The sequence below is a fragment of the Girardinichthys multiradiatus genome, chromosome X (genome assembly GCF_021462225.1).
Source record: "Girardinichthys multiradiatus isolate DD_20200921_A chromosome X, DD_fGirMul_XY1, whole genome shotgun sequence".
NCBI lineage: Eukaryota > Metazoa > Chordata > Actinopteri > Cyprinodontiformes > Goodeidae > Girardinichthys > Girardinichthys multiradiatus.
In genome coordinates this window covers 10,193,316-10,206,215 of record NC_061817.1, presented here as the reverse complement: position 1 = coordinate 10,206,215, position 12,900 = coordinate 10,193,316, and positions in this window count along the sequence as shown.

Sequence of the window (12,900 nt, the reverse complement as noted above, 5' to 3'; positions counted from 1 at the left end):
TTACAATAGGATAAGAATGCTCATAGACATACAGTTCAAGGATAAATGGCCCAAGGTTTGTCATAAATGACCTGAAGCTGGGGCACTGGGTTTGATAGTGGAGCAGCCGGTATAACTGGGTTGATTAGAAACCTACAGCACACTTAGATTAAGGATGGACACCAGCTACTACACAACCTAACAGATAGACACCACAATGGTGACACATAGTCTACTGATAATCACTGAGGGAGAGCACATCCATAGCATTGGATTGCCAGATATAAAACTACATGTGACCTAACGAGGCTCTTCGTCATCCTCTAACAGACTGCGATGGTCCGAGATGAGAGCCTCAGCGCTGATCTCTGTAATCATTCCTCTGCCTTAATTTAGATTAAAGAAGCTAAAAGTTAGAAACTGGTTGAAAGTCGTTCCTTTAAGAGTTTTTAGATAGTGTGATCGCTTCATGGGGACCAAGGACCGGAGGAGCTCCGAGGCGTCTGACCGCCAACAGGGTGCGGTAGCTCAGACCGGACTGTGAAATACTTTCTAATGCTCCCCAGTAAATTGATAAAAAAGGTTAAGATGCCTAACAACAGGTACTTGGTTATGCAAGGCCTTCATCTGAGTGAGACCTAATCACTGGAAAAAGCTCGTGGCACAGAATTTCTGTCTTTGTTTTAATACCTGTCGATATCTCAAATGCTTTGGCTATGGAGCCTGTTGCGCCCTGCACCTGAATAACCACTCACCGAAATGTGTGTTTTATCTTTGCCTTCTAATCCATACTTGTTTTGCTGCTGGTCTTGATTTACTTCTCATTGTAATAATATAAAAAGTGATTAAATGTCCAGTAAGTCTTTATTTTATTGGTGTCTTACAGCAAAGGTGCCATGGTATTACAGTTCTAAGCTTTAACTCACTGGATTCTACAGTATGACCAGTTTGTATCATGTTGGTTTGTAAAGTAAAATTTGTACAGCATGACAACTGAACATGGTTTTCACAAGGTTAATTTCTAACTTAAAGGACCTTTGCCAATACTGCTGTGAAGAGGAACATCAAACTGACTTTACATGGGTACATACATAAATTAAAACACTGAACATTTTATTACATTAAAAAGGAATATAGTTCTGTTGGTAGTTTATTCTCATATAAAATGCAAATTCAATTTTTGTTTTAGATCCAATGTGATGCATATAACAGATGGTTTCATCAGGCAAGTGTTGGAAGCCTACCAGCAGGGGAATGCTTTGTTTATTTGGCGTGTTCTTAGAGGGTTTATGGAAAGATTTCTGTTGGCTTTTTGGAATTTGCCATTGTTGTTTAAGATTTGTTTTGTAGAAGTTAAATAAAGTAATAGTTATATAGAAGGTTGGAGGTTATGAGTTCTACAGTAAGGGTGACCTGTTTGCTTGTCCTCTCAGGTAGGGCACATTGGTTTCTGTGATATACAGCAAATGTGTCCAGATTCACAGGATTTATTGTCCATGATAAGAGGAATGAACACACAAACTTGCTGGTAAATTAATTTGTTCCCATGTTATGAGGGGGGAACAGAATATTTCGGACAGTCAAAATAAATTTTAGATAAAAGATCAAAAATTAGCTACTAGAAATATGTTTCATTAATCCAGTATTTTGTCTTATTTTACATTAGAAGGCGATTTAACTGAATAATAAGCTACACTTTCATCTTTTCAGGAAGCCTGATTGTTTTCGTATCGAGTCAACTTTCATTTGATTTATATCTGTAATAAAAAAATATAAATAAACACGATGTATTGGTGACTGACTGATGTCCGTCAGGTTAAAAGTGAACATGACACAAGTTGGAAAAGACTTAGATTCTCTCTTTGATCAAAAGAAACGTATTTATTCGTTTTTTTCCTTGAAGCTGTAGATGAAAACATCAAGTAACAAACTTGACATGATTACGTTTCGTCGTTTTACCGACAATTCGATCAGAAAAGCTGTGAAGACAGTCGGATCCACCGGTTGGAATAGATCTTCGCAGGGGAACAGAATTTTGCACAAGAGCAGAAAACCGGAGGGATAATGAAGGAGATACTTTTATTTCGGCCACCATACCTTAGACCACGCACTTTGAACCCCGACCCCTGTCGCCAACACAGCGCCATATTGCAGTTACATCTTAACTGAGAGAACGTTGCAGTGACTGAAAACTTTGAGATACAATAGCCAATAAAGATGTCTTTGTTTGTTTGTTTTTGTTTTTTTTTGCATTCTTCATACCTACCAAGATTTTAAAATCTTAAGAGTTTTTAGTTTTTATTATGTTAGCTGGTCAGGGTTAGGTTTAGGAATTATAACCATTTATGAATAAGCTTTGTAGACATAATTATTTCTAATGGATCACATTTCCAGCAAAAAAGTGACAATCACGTAATACAAATTAAAATGTAAGCTTTTAAACTAGGTAAATCTATCTCGTTTCAGACTAGTTCCTTGTGGTTAACTGTGTGGCTTGTTGTAGCTCTAGAGACAACGCTGAATTTATTCTTTGCAGCAACTGTTGCAGATCTTTGTTTGAAACAAACATGTACGTGCAGAGACTTACAGACTGGGTTTCATTTGGACTGCAGGACACTCAGACTCTAACATTACATTCACTAACATCTCTCATTAATGTCGGCACTTTGTCATAATTTATTAATGTTTCAGTTTCATGTACAGGTCCTTCTCAAAATATTAACATATTGTGATAATGTTCATTATTTTCCATAATGTAATGATGAAAATTTAACATTCATATATTTTAGATTCATTGCACACTAACTGAAATATTTCAGGTCTTTTATTGTCTTAATACGGATGATTTTGGCATACAGCTCATGAAAACCCAAAATTCCTATCTCACAAAATTAGCATATTTCATCCGACCAAAAAAAGAAAAGTGTTTTTAATACAAAAAACGTCAACCTTCAAATAATCATGTACAGTTATGCACTCAATACTTGGTCGGGAATCCTTTTGCAGAAATGACTGCTTCAATGCGGCGTGGCATGGAGGCAATCAGCCTGTGGCACTGCTGAGGTCTTATGGAGGCCCAGGATGCTTCGATAGCGACCTTTAGCTCATCCAGAGTGTTGGGTCTTGAGTCTCTCAACGTTCTCTTCACAATATCCCACAGATTCTCTATGGGGTTCAGGTCAGGAGAGTTGGCAGGCCAATTGAGCACAGTGATACCATGGTCAGTAAACCATTTACCAGTGGTTTTGGCACTGTGAGCAGGTGCCAGGTCGTGCTGAAAAATGAAATCTTCATCTCCATAAAGCTTTTCAGCAGATGGAAGCATGAAGTGCTCCAAAATCTCCTGATAGCTAGCTGCATTGACCCTGCCCTTGATAAAACACAGTGGACCAACACCAGCAGCTGACACGGCACCCCAGACCATCACTGACTGTGGGTACTTGACAATGGACTTCTGGCATTTTGGCATTTCCTTCTCCCCAGTCTTCCTCCAGACTCTGGCACCTTGATTTCCGAATGACATGCAGAATTTGCTTTCATCCGAAAAAAGTACTTTGGACCACTGAGCAACAGTCCAGTGCTGCTTCTCTGTAGCCCAGGTCAGGCGCTTCTGCCGCTGTTTCTGGTTCAAAAGTGGCTTGACCTGGGGAATGCGGCACCTGTAGCCCATTTCCTGCACACGCCTGTGTACGGTGGCTCCAGACTCAGTCCACTGCTTCCGCTGGTCCCCCAAGGTCTGGAATCGGCCCTCCTCCACAATCTTCCTCAGGGTCCGGTCACCTCTTCTCGATGTGCAGCGTTTTCTGCCACACTTTTTCCTTCCCACAGACTTCCCACTGAGGTGCCTTGATACAGCACTCTGGGAACAGCCTATTCGTTCAGAAATGTCTTTCTGTGTCTTACCCTCTTGCTTGAGGGTGTCAATAGTGGCCTTCTGGACAGCAGTCAGGTCAGCAGTCTTACCCATGATTGGGGTTTTGAGTGATGAACCAGGCTGGGAGTTTTAAAGGCCTCAGGAATCTTTTGCAGGTGTTTAGAGTTAACTCGTTGATTCAGATGATTAGGTTCATAGCTCGTTTAGAGACCCTTTTAATGATATGCTAATTTTGTGAGATAGGAATTTTGGGTTTTCATGAGCTGTATGCCAAAATCATCCGTATTAAGACAATAAAAGACCTGAAATATTTCAGTTAGTGTGCAATGAATCTAAAATATATGAATGTTAAATTTTCATCATGACATTATGGAAAATAATGAACTTTATCACAATATGCTAATATTTTGAGAAGGACCTGTAGTTAAAGAACGTGTAGTAATCAAATGTGGCCAGAGGAGGGCAGCACACTGACGTTATTCCAGTGCTGTTGCCAAGCAAATATGGAAGACAAGTGCTGCCATGATCACGTAAAGTGAAACAAGCTGTCTTTCTGCATGAAGTGGTAAGACTGAAACCTATGCTGAATTCAGAAAACATTTTCACATGTTTAATAAATAAATACAAAGAATCTGTTTACAGTAATAAAGTTCTAAATGATCATTTGTGATTCTGTGAACAGTCAGGTCTTTGTAATCCTCAGTGTATCAATATTAGTTATCTGTACATCACCTTTCTAGTCTATGACCTGTTGCTGAGCCTCAGAATTACATGTCTCATTTTGACCCAGTGCTTTGTTTACCTCCCTCAACAACATGTGACAGGTTTCCATCTTAGGTAAAATGTTGTGAAACCAGTAGGGGAGGCGAATTAGTACTGCTTTTGTAAAATCAAAGACAGACAGGCAACACACAGTTTTACATTAGATCAAATCAGGAAGCAATAAAAAACACTGACAAAAAGAAAAAAAAGTACTAAGTTAAACATGAGAAGAAAGCAGAAATGTGTGTTTATTGAAGGAAACTGTGTTCATGATTGTAAGGAGACACTAAGGACAGGCAGAAACTCTAAGATCAATTCAATTCAGTTTATTTATATAGCACCAATTCACAACACATGTCATCTCAAGGCACTTCACAACAGTCAGGTACATACATTCCAATTAATCCTAATCATTGAACAGTGCAGTCAGATTCAGTTATTTATTCAAATTGGATAAAAAGTTTTTCTATCTAAGGAAACCCAGCAGATTGCATCCAGTCAGTGACTTGCAGCATTCCCTCCTCCTGGATGAGCATGTAGAGACAGTGGACAGTCACTGGCGTTGACTTTGAAGCAATCCCTCATACTGAGCATGCATGTAGCGACAGTGGAGAGGAAAAACTCCCTTTGAACAGGAAGAAACCTCCAGCAGAACCAGAACCAGGCTCAGTGTTAGCGGCCATCTGCCACGACCGACTGGGGGTTTGAGAGAACAGAGCAGAGACACAAAAAGAATACAGAAGCAGTGATCCAGGAGTACTTTCTATGGGAAGGAAAAGTAAACGTTAATGGATATAGTTCCTTTAGTCGTTTCATCTAGAAAGAAAGAACAGATAAACTTTAAGCCAGTTTTCAAGCTTAGAGTCTGAAAGAGAGCACATATAATTAGTTACAGTAAAAGCTCAGTCAGTAGCTATGTGTAGGAGAGAGAAAGGGTTAAACACTGAAAGACAGGGCCATGTGGATCATCGGTAGAGGGTGAGCATTAAGTTGTTGCCAGCAGAAGCTCGGACGATGTCCCCCTCCAGAAAGGTGTCACAGAGTCAGGCCAGGTGTAGCTTCTAGGAAGAGAAAAGAGAGAGAACAGAAAGTTGCCACAGCATTTTGAATCAGCTGAAGGCTTTTAATTGCATTTTGTGGACATCCTGATAGTAACGAATTACAAACGTCCAGGCTTGAAGTAACAAATGCATGGACTAGTTTTTCAGCGTCACTCCTGGATAGGATATTTCTAATTTTGGCAATGTTCCGGAGGTGAAAGAAGGAAATCCTAAAAACCTGTTTAATATGGGATTTAAATGACATCTTGTTCAAAAATAACACCAAGATTTTTTACTTTATTACCGGAGGTCAATTCAGTGCCATCCAGGTTAAGTGATTGACTAAGCAGTTTCTTTTTTAAAGACTCCGGTCCAAAGACGACAATTTCTGTCTTGTCTGAATTTAGAAGCAGAAAATTTAAAGTCATCCCAGTTTTTATGTCTTCAAGACATGCTTGTAGTCTATCTAACTGGTTGGGCTCATCAGGATTCATGGATAAGTAAAGCTGAGTATCATCAGCGTAACAGTGAGAATTTATCCCATGCTGCCTGATAATTTGACCTATTGGAAGCATATATATAGTAAAGAGAATCGGCACCCTGTGGTACTCCACAATTAACCCTGGAGTTTAAAGATGATTTATCATTTACATGAACAAACTGGAATCTGTCAGACAAATAAGATTTAAACCAGCCAAGCGCTGTTCCCCTGATCCCTACAGCATATTCCAGCCTTTTTAAGAGAATATTATGGTCGACTGTATCAAATGCAGCACTGAGATCTAACAGAACCTGAACAGACACAAGTCCATTATCTGAGGCCATAAGAATATCATTAGTGACTTTCAGCAGAGCTGTTTCAGTGCTATGATGAGCTCTGAAGCCTGACTGAAACTCTTCAAACAGGTCATTGCTGTGTAAATGCTCACACATTTGATTAGCAACTATTTTCTCAAGAATTTTAGATAAGAATGGAAGATTGGATATAGGTCTGTAATTTTTAAGTCATCTCCATCAAGCGAAGGTTTCTTAAGTAAAGGTTTAATTACAGCTAACTTAAAAGCCTGTGGTACATATCCATTTACTAAAGATAGATTAATCATATCTAAAATGGGGCTGGTAATCAGAGGGAACACTATCTTAAATAATTTGGTTGGGATTGGGTCTAACATACAAGTTGAAGGTTTAGATTAAGCTAATATTTCTGATAACTCAGGAAGCTCCACAGAATCAAAACAGTCCAAACACAGATCAGGTTCTGCAGTTATTTCCAATGTTGTCTCACTTGCTGAGGATGAAGTAATCATCTTCGGGAGTATGTCAAAGATTTTCTTTTTAATAGAATCAATTTTATTTAAGAAGAATCCCATGAAGTCATGACTGCTGAGAGCTAAGGGAATGGATGGCTCTGTTGAGCCATCCATTCCCTACTAAATAATTAGTTGGAGTTGACTCATTTATAGTAACATAATCCTCTTGCTGCAGCCAGGTTTCTGTGAGGCAAAATAAATCAATCTGATTGTCACAAATCAGGTCACTAACTAGCAATGTCTTTGAAGAGAGAGATCTTATGTTCAGTAAGCCACATTTAATTGTTTTATTTTTTGTTTTAGTCTGAGTTGTGTTTATTTTTATGAGATTTTCCTGATTTCCTCCTCTCAGGTTATTTTTTAATCTATTCAATTTTGGCCGTGGGCGAGACACTGTCTTAATAGGGTAATGGGTGGGTAGCAGTACAGAAGCTGCAGAGAGGAGTATTAAACTACGACCCTGCTTCCTGGTCTGAACCCTGAGTTGTCAGAATTTTGGAAAACTAATAAATTCGGCCAGATTCCTAGAAAGAAGAGCTGCTCCATCCAAAGTGGGATGGATGCTGTAGATTTGCTTATAATAACCAGTCCATTCTGATTGCGCGTCAGGCATTTATTATTAGCCAATTTAAGGAAACCTGCATACAGGCAGCAACCAGTACAGAAGAACTGTATGTAACTAGAAACACCATGAACCACAATGACACCTACTGGATACTCCAAGTAACTGTAGCAACAGCCAGCAGCATGGATAAACGTAATCACACTGTTATCTACATCCCCCTTTTTAAGTTTTAGACCTTCAGGCAAAAACAAAGCTAAACAGAATCACTGTTAATGTAAAAATAAAAAAACTCACTAGGTCATTAGTTACAAAAAATAAAGATTAATGTTTCAACTTAACTGAACAGCAATCACTGTCTTGAATGCAACTTCACGACATAACATGAGAATAAAACATGTTTTCAAAAGCCAAAATACAGCATCTGTGTACTTTCAATCTAAGTATTTACTGTTTGGTTTAGACACCGTTCCAGACCTGGTTCGGTATAAGTTGTCATCAAAATGGGCATTTGACAGGTGTGGATGTTTTATTCAAAGTCACTCTGTCATTAGTCTTTTGTTTACACTGTTTTGTGCCAAGTTGTGGTTGATTGAGTTGAGCTTGAGTCTTTTCATGTTTGTTGGTTAGTGTTTTTTCATTTTCAGATTTGTCCATTTGTGGATATGTCCAGTTTATTTGGTGCTGCAGTGTGCTCTTGAGGCTGTGGCTCGTTTACAGGCAGGAGGTGTTGTCTGCTGCGCCTGTATTCCTTTCCATGTGTCTCCACTATGTAAGAGCGAGATACAGCACATATCTTATGCACAACTCCAATCTTGTCATGTCCTTTTTGTGTTTGCAATCTCACCACCTGGTTTTGTGTTAATGGGCTGAGCAGCTTGCTGGACTTGTCATAATGCTGTTTTTGAGACCTGCGCTTTTTTGTGAGTTGGGTTTTGATAATAGTTGTTACCTTAGCTGCTGGTAATAACAGCTTCTTACAAACAGGAAGAGTTGATCGTGTCTGCCTTGATAAGAACGTTGTCTCGTGGCATGTTGCGTAGGTGTAATAGATTTAGGTATAAATCAGTCCCATCTCTTTTTGATGTTTCAAGAAGTCTTTTAGCACTCCGAACAGCTCTTTCACTGAGCCCATTTGACTGAAGAAGCTCAGGGCTACTTGTGACTTATTCAAACTCCCAGGATATAACAAAATCACGAAAAGCCTGGCTCGTGAAGTGGGTGCCATTGTCTGAGTAGAGTTTCTGCGGTATTCCGTGTACTGAGAAGAGGCATTTGAGCTTGTTAATCACTAAGGCTGATGTTAGGTTTTCCAACTTGTCTATTTCAAACCATCCGGAATAGGAATCCACAATCACGAGGTAGTGGTGGTTGTTCCACTCGAATATATCTGTGGCTGTGATGGACCAAGGGAGATGTGGAATGTCGTGTAACTTCAGCGGTTGTTTCTGCTGGAGAGGCTTTACAGTGTTGCAAATACTACATGACTTGACTTTGTCCTTAATGTCAAGAGTTTATTGTCAACCAGAACACACTGTCCCTTGCTCTCCTTTTTGTAGACTTCATGCCTGGATGTCCCTTGTGCAGTTCCTGAAGGTAAATCTCATGTAGCGATGCTGGGACAATGGCTCTATTGCCTTTCATAACAATGTTGTTTGATTTCTTTGGGTACACTGCTCACTTGTTTTGGTCACTCCTACTGGATGTAACGTGCCAGAGTTTGCAGAGTTGCATCTTTTGAGGTATGTTCTGCAAGCTCTTGTAAACATCTTTGTGAAATGAGCTGAAGTGTCATTACCTCAAAGTTGTGTTGTTCCTCTTTGAGTGGCTGAATGTCCAGCCTTGGTGTGCGAGAGTGTGTCCGCAATGTAAAGGTGCTTGGCTTTCTTGTAGACGAGAGTCAAGTTAAATTTCTGTAGTCTTAGCATCATGCGCTGCAGTCTTTGCTATTTTACGCTGGGTAACACCATTCTGGTATTGCTGCACTATCTTTCTGCGCAACAATGGTGGAATTGGTGATCCTCTTACCATCTTGGCTTCAGAGAGACACTGACACTCTGAGAAGCTCTTTTTATACCCAATCATGTTGTCAATTGACCTAATTAGTAGTGTTCATTGGTCTTCCAGCTGTTCGTTATATGCTCAATTTCCTTTTTCCAGCCACTTATTGCTACTTCTCCCAACTTTTTTGGGATTTGTTGACACCATGTAATTTTGAAACATTTTTCCCTTAAAATGATACATTCTCTCTGTTTAAACTTTTGATCTGGGATTTGTGTTCTATTCTGAATAACATATGTGATGTTGGCACCTCCACATCATTGCATTCGGTTTTTATTCACAATTTGTTTAGTGTCCCAACTCTTTGGAATCTGGTTTGTAGTTTCACCATGATAGAGAATAGCAACATGTGGCAGATGAAGCCACCCATTTCCGGCTCCAATCTGTCATCAATCATGAACAAAACATCAAGATACTAAACCCCGTGTTTAAGGTCGAGTCTCTCCCCTAATTTGGAGTTCTGTGTTTGCCTTGCAGCCTCCCCCTGTAGGAGCACCACTTCTAAAGGTTAGCATGCTGGAGGCATGTTAATGGAATGTCCGAACCCCTGAAGATACCATAAGTAATTTTATTATAGAAGAGCAAGAGCTTTACTCTTCACTCTCCTTGAATGACGAAACTCCTTACCTTTTCCCTAAGCCTCATTTCAGCCCCTGGCATCTAGGATCTCATGATCACAGAAGAAGGCTGGAATGTAGATGGATCAGTAAATTTTATAAGTTTGTTCTTTTGGCTCAGCCAGTTCTTTAGCAATAGAGGGCTTAAATCAGTTTATCCATCTCCTGCTCCATTCTACCACCACACCTTAACACCCCAAGACACTTAAAGTCCTCTGAGGCAGAGACCCCTAACCTGGAGAAGGCAATTAACCTTTTTCGGATCATCATATTTTTATCCTTCATTCTTCATACCCATGCAAAACGTTCCAAAGCATACTTAAGGTCGTGATTTGATGAGGTCAACAAAACCAGAGTCCGTCCTCTCCATTCCACCTTGAGATCCTTTCTAGACACCACAAACAGGATCAGGAATAGGGAGCAGCCCAGATCACACTGCAGCAAGCTCAATGTTGTGCCAAGAATGCAAAGATAGCTCTTGCTTTGGTTACACAAGGACAGGATAGCCTAAAAATAAAACATTCACTGCATATATTAACAAAATATGTGACAATCAAACTCCCATGAGTCCTAGGTAACACTTCAAGGATAAAAATCTGGCCAGACAAGATTTTAATTCAACTAAACTTCCACAGCAGCAGCTGAAGCACTTTCCCTTTTAAATCCTGACAGCTGGAGCAGTTTGTTCCGTGTGGATGAATCTGATATGTAGAAAAATGATCTGAAAGGAACATTAATTTTCAACTTTTTTCTATGCCAATTTCATATGAAACAATATTACAAAATAGTAAAGTGTGTGGTACTGAGATATACTAGATATTAAAAAACAAAATCATATACAACTTGTCTATGAAAACAACAAGCAGTATAAACAGGACAGGAACTGTTGAAAATCCTTTATTTCACCCAAACATGATTCAATACATACAGGTCCTTCTCAAAATATTAGCATATTGTGATACAGTTCATTATTTTCCATAATGTCATGATGAAAATTTAACATTCATATATTTTAGATTCATTGCACATTAACTGAAATATTTCAGGTCTTTTATTGTCTTAATACGGATGATTTTGGCATACAGCTCATGAAAACCCAAAATTCCTATCTCACAAAATTAGCATATCATTAAAAGGGTCTCTAAACGAGCTATGAACCTAATCATCTGAATCAACGAGTTAACTCTAAACACCTGCAAAAGATTCCTGAGGCCTTTAAAACTCCCAGCCTGGTTCATCACTCAAAACCCCAATCATGGGTAAGACTGCCGACCTGACTGCTGTCCAGAAGGCCACTATTGACACCCTCAAGCAAGAGGGTAAGACACAGAAAGACATTTCTGAACAAATAGGCTGTTCCCAGAGTGCTGTATCAAGGCACCTCAGTGGGAAGTCTGTGGGAAGGAAAACGTGTGGCAGAAAACGCTGCACGAGAAGAGGTGACCGGACCCTGAGGAAGATTGTGGAGAAGGGCCGATTCCAGACCTTGGGGGACCAGCGGAAGCAGTGGACTGAGTCTGGAGTAGAAACATCCAGAGCCACCATGCACAGGCGTGTGCAGGAAATGGGCTACAGGTGCTGCATTCCCCAGTCCTGGGCTACAGAGAAGCAGCACTGGACTGTTGCTCAGTGGTCCAAAGTACTTTTTTCGGATGAAAGCAAATTCTGCATGTCATTCGGAAATCAAGGTGCCAGAGTCTGGAGGAAGAATGGGGAGAAGGAAATGCCAAAATGCCAGAAGTCCAGTGTCAAGTACCCACAGTCAGTGATGGTCTGGGGTGGCGTGTCAGCTGCTGGTGTTGGTCCACTGTGTTTTATCAAGGGCAGGGTCAATGCAGCTAGCTATCAGGAGATTTTGGAGCACTTCATGCTTCCATCTGCTGAAAAGCTTTATGGAGATGAAGATTTCATTTTTCAGCACGACCTGGCACCTGCTCACAGTGCCAAAACCACTGGTATATGGTTTACTGACCATGGTATCACTGTGCTCAATTGGCCTGCAAACTCTCCTGACCTGAACCCTATAGAGAATCTGTGGGATATTGTGAAGAGAACGTTGAGAGACTCAAGACCCAACACTCTGGATGAGCTAAAGGCCGCTATCGAAGCATCCTGGGCCTCCATAAGACCTCAGCAGTGCCACAGGCTGATTGCCTCCATGCCACGCCGCATTGAAGCAGTCATTTCTGCCAAAGGATTCCCGACCAAGTATTGAGTGCATAACTGTACATGATTATTTGAAGGTTGATGTTTTTTGTATTAAAAACACTTTTCTTTTATTGGTCGGATGAAATATGCTAATTTTGTGAGATAGGAATTTTGGGTTTTCATGAGCTGTATGCCAAAATCATCCGTATTAAGACAATAAAAGACCTGAAATATTTCAGTTAGTGTGCAATGAATCTAAAATATATGAATGTTAAATTTTCATCATTACATTATGGAAAATAATGAACTTTATCACAATATGCTAATATTTTGAGAAGGACCTGTACAGTACAGACCAAAAGTTTGGACACACCTTCTCATTCAAAGAGTTGTCTTTATTTTCATGAGTATGAATATTGTAGCTTCACACTGAAGGCATCAAAACTATGAATTAACACATGTAGAATTATATACTGAACAAAAAAAAGTGTGAAACAACTGAAAATATGTCTTATATTCTAGGTTCTTCAAAGTAGCCACCTTTTGC